This window comes from Mesoplodon densirostris, chromosome 14, assembly GCF_025265405.1.
Source record: "Mesoplodon densirostris isolate mMesDen1 chromosome 14, mMesDen1 primary haplotype, whole genome shotgun sequence".
NCBI lineage: Eukaryota > Metazoa > Chordata > Mammalia > Artiodactyla > Ziphiidae > Mesoplodon > Mesoplodon densirostris.
In genome coordinates, this window is record NC_082674.1 from 5,042,076 (window position 1) to 5,046,964 (window position 4,889).

Consider the following 4,889-nt stretch of genomic DNA (forward strand, 5'->3'; position numbering starts at 1 on the left):
CAGGAGAGCTAAAGACAGGGCTTTGGGGCAAGAAATGTCCATTTCAATCCAGTTTACCTGTAGGTACTTATTTTATGTATCTTCTGATTCCATCTCTCTGAAACCTTTCTTGACTCCCCAGGCAAAGTAAATTGTACCCTGACTTGTCCTAAACACCTCCTCCAGCCACAGAAAGTATGGCGACAATGGTGTGCATGCATGTCCACCACCCCATCTGGACAGTGAGCCCCTTACACTTCTCACCCTCCTTGTGTTTCTCTTCCAGTTGGAGAAGAATCGAATTGAGTGACACAGCTGGAGAGACTGTGACTTCAAAGGCACTCACATTCAATTGTCTCAAAATCACTTGCTGAAAAGTTATTTTTTCTTTAAGATAAAATCAAATAACACTGTGCTGGTTCCATTCAGCCTGCTAGCCAATCCAACCAGAGCCCTGGTTGGTCCTCCTTCCCAAGTAAGAGTTGTAATAAGATCTACACACCCTAAAGAGTGAACAAGGTAAAGGACAATCACTAAGGAGGTCAGCTGGATGTCCACAACAGTAATTCAGAAGATGAGAGCTTCACTCAGTGAGATCTAAATCTACGCACCAATCATGTGTAGCTAATCTTCCACACCGATCATGAGCCACTGCCAAGCATCACCGGAATCTGAGGGGAGCATCCTACCTGGAAGGTGCAAATAAAACAAACAAAGCAACCTAAATGTCCATCAACAGATGAATGGATAAAGAAGATGTGGTCTATATAGACAATGGAATATTACTCAGCCATAAGAAAGAATGAAATAGTGTCATTTGCAGCAACATGGATGCTCCTAGGGATGACCATTACTAAGGAAAGTAAGTCAGAGAAAGACGAATACCATATGATAGCACTTATATGTGGAATCTTTAAAAAATGATACAATGAACTTATTTACAAAACAGAAATAGACTCAAAGACACTGAAGACAAATTTATGGTTACTGAAGGGGAAGGGGGGAGGGATAAATCAGGAGTGTGGGATTAACAGATACTCACTACTATATATAAAGTAGATAACCAACAAGGACCTACTGTATAGCGCAGGGAACTATACTCAATATCTGTAATAACCTATAGTGGAAAAGAAACTGAAAAAAGAATATATATATATACACACACATATACATATATATGACTGAATCACTTTGTTGTACACCTGAAACATTGTAAATCAACTAAACTTTAATTTTAAAAATTCCAGAAAAACAAATAAATAAAAACTCACCTTAGAGGAAATGGAGATTTTGCATGAGGAACTTTAAACAAAGCCATCACTAAAGCCTCAGAATAGTTAGTAAAGACACTGCATCCAATAAAAAAGAAAAGATATTATTTTAAAAAGAATATTTAGGGCTTCCCTGGTGGCACAGTGGTTGAGAGTCCACCTGCTGATGCCGGGGACACGGGTTCGTGCCCCAGTCTGGGAAGATCCCATGTGCCGCGAAGCGGCTAGGCCTGTGAGCCATGGCCGTTGAGCCTGCACGTCTGGAGCCTGTGCTCCGCAGCGGGAGAGACCACAACAGTGAGAGGCCCGCATACTGAAAAAAAAAAAAAAAAAAGAATATTTAGATAAGAAGAGAAAGAAAGGAAGAAAGATAAAATGGGAGAGAGCGGAAGCTTTTAGAACTTAGAAACTTGAGAGCAGAAATGAATGTCTTCGTAAAAGAAAAACAAGTTGAAAACACAAAGTTGAAAAAATATTATAAAATGTAGTAAAGGTATAAAAAGGAAATATGTGAGAGAAAAGACAAGAAAATTGGAAAACCAGTCCAATATGTCCAACATCTGAATAGCAGACAATACAGAAAGAGAGAAAAGAAAAAAAATGAGGAGTGGAATTCATCAAAGAAACAAGCCAAGAAATTTTCCAAGAATTCAAGGACTTGAGTTACCAGACTGAAAGGACCCATCAAGGGTCCAGCAAAAATGGATGAAAACAGACCCACATCAAAGTACACTGTTGTGAAATTCAGAACCCAGTGGGCAGATGGAAGATTCCATTTGCTTTCTAAGGGGAAAAAAATGAAGTGTGAGATGGTGAGGTGTATGTCCCCCAGTTTCCTGTCTCCAGGCTTTAACACAGAGCCACAGCTCAGTGAGGGGGACATGGAGATCATCCATCTCCGTTTTGAGGTCCTCTGAACTAACCTGGAACAAGGTCAGGTTAAACCAGACTGGGCAGAATGATTAAGCAAAGGAGGTCTTAACATCTGTCTTGACTGTTCTCTGTTCCCGGACATTTGAATACGCCCTCAGAGTATGTGGCCCCTGGGGGCGGGAGGTGGAGTGGGTCCAGTGCCCATGAAACTAGAGTTGGAGGGGGACTGTGGGTAGGCCTGCATGGAAGGATGACACCCCAGAGATCCCAGCACCAAGGAGACCCAAGCCGAGGCCAAGTTAGACAGAAACAACCACAAGAAACAAATTTCAATTGCCTACGTGGGCGGGGCAATCCATGTCCAGTTAGAGAGAGGATAATGTGACCCTAGACCCAACCTCCCCTCAGCCCCAATGTTGCCTAAATGACACTTTTGGCCCCAGGCAGATGCCATTCTGGGGAGAGGCCAGCATGGCCTTTGAAGACTGAGAAATCTGAGATCCTGATCTTCTCTCTAAAAAAGAGCATGCATCACCTAAAGGGCCTGTTAAAGGATCAAATGATATTAAGGTTTAAACCTCATAGGACTAAATATTTTTGTGTCCACTGACCAGTTAGGCTGCTCATGAGAAAGACCAGATTATTTATAGGCAATATAAAGGGACAGTGTTTCTTCCTAGTTGTAGATTGCAGCTGTAGGCTGAATGAATTTCATGAAATTCCAATGCTTTTAAAGTGAGAGAAAAAATAAAACCTTCCTGGAGGAAGAAAAAAAAAGGCCAACATCGATTTCTCCTCTCCCTGTTCTTACTAAGAAAATAAGTATATGAACAAAGCTGCATTTACAGAAGCCTGAAGATTAAATGAGTCTGCTAGTGGATATATGTGCCCACGTGAGGCATAGTTTAGTGCCTGACCTCTGCGTTCAAAATTCAAAGGAAAAGAACAGCTTGAATGTGAAACAAACCAAAGACATAAAAGACCCTGTCTCTCAGCATACCTGAAGCCATACTTCTGCTCTACGTGGAGTTTCCATTCTGAATCAGCCAAACTTGTGTTGGTTAAAAGGGTTTTAGCTATATCCTCAGTTGTTGCTGAAATTTAAATCACTGGCTATGAGAGAAAAGTATTTTTGATAATTTACACCTTCTCAGGTGCATTCTGCTTAGCATTTCATTAAAAGGATTTACCCAAATGTATTTAATCAGTACATATTATACCTAAGCACACATTATGCATACATGCACACCTCGGAGATATTGCAGACTCAATAAAATGAGTATCACAATAAAGCCAGTCACATAAATTGTTCGGTTTCCCAGTACATATAAAAGTATGTTTACACTATACTGTAGTTTGTTAAGTGTGAAATAGAATTCTGTCTGGAAAAGCAGTATACAGACCTTAATTTTAAAGAGCTTTATTGCTAAAAATGCTAACCCTCATCTGATCCTTCAGTGAGTCTAATTTTTTGCTGGTGGAGGGTCCTACCTCCATGTTGGTCGTGCTGACTGATCAGGGTGGTGTTTGCTGAAGGCTGTGGTGGCTGCAGAAATTTCTTAAAATGAGACAAGAATGAAGTTTGTTGCATGGATTGACTCTTCCTTTCATGAACCATTTCTCTGTAGCAGGCAATTCTGTTCAATAGCATTATACCCACAATAGAACTTCTTTCAAGATTGGAGTCAATGCTCTCCAATGCTTCCACTGCTTTATCAGCTAAGCTCATGTAATATTCTAAATCCTTTGTTGTAGTTTCAACAGTCTTCACAGCATCTTCACCAGGAGTAGAGTCCATCTCAAAAAACCACTTTCTTTGCCCACCAATAGAAGTAGCTCTTCATCCATTCAAGTTTTACCATGAGACTGAAGCAATTCAGTCCCATCCTCAGGTCCCACTTCTAATTCTAGTTCTCTTGCTGTTTCCACCACATCCTAAGATGCTTCCTCCCCTGAAGTTCTAAACCCCTCAAAGACATCCATGCAGGTTGGAACCAACTTCTTCCAAACCCCTGTGAATGTGGGTGTTTTGGCCTCTTCCCGTTACTCATGAATGTTCTTAATGGCATTTAGAATGGTGAGTTCTTTCCAGAAGGTTTTCAGTTTACTTTGCCCAGATCCATCAGAGGAATCACTGTCTATGGCAGCTATAGCCTTATGAAATGTATTCCTTAAATAATAAGACTTGTGCTAGCTTTGGCAGCACATATACTAAAATTGGAACGATACAGAGAAGATTAGCATGGCTCCTGCACAAGGATGACATGAAAATTCGTGAAGCGTTCCACATTTTTGATGTGGCACATACATACAATGGAATATTACTCAGCCATAAAAAGAAACAAAATTGAGTTATTTGTAGTCAGGTCAATGGACCTAGAGTCTGTCATACAGAGTGAAGTAAGTCAGAAAGAGAAAAACAAATATGCTAACACATATATATGGAATCTAAAAAAAAAAATGGTCATGAAGAACCTAGGGGCAAGACGGGAATAAAGAGGCAGACCTACTAGAGAAGGGACTTGAGGATACGGGGAGGGGGAAGGGTAAGCTGGGACAAAGTGAGAGAGTGGCATGGACATATATACATTACCAAACGTAAAGTAGATAGCTAGTGGGAAGCAGCCGCATAGCACAGGGAGATCAGCTCAGTGCTTTGTGACCACCTAGACGGGTGGGATAGGGAGGGTGGGAGGGAGGGAAATGCAAGAGGGAAGAGATATGGGGACATATGTATATGTATAACCAATTCACTTTGTTATAAGG

At 41.0% G+C, this 4,889-nt stretch overlaps 1 non-coding gene across 1 annotated transcript; it reads left to right on the top strand.

Annotated features, from left to right (window-relative positions):
• Positions 1-4,310: 4,310 nt before the first annotated feature.
• LOC132502228 (U6 spliceosomal RNA) lies at positions 4,311-4,417 on the top strand. Its single transcript, XR_009534424.1, has one exon. It is a non-coding gene; the product is annotated as a U6 spliceosomal RNA (small nuclear RNA).
• The last annotated feature ends 472 nt before the right edge of the window (positions 4,418-4,889 follow it).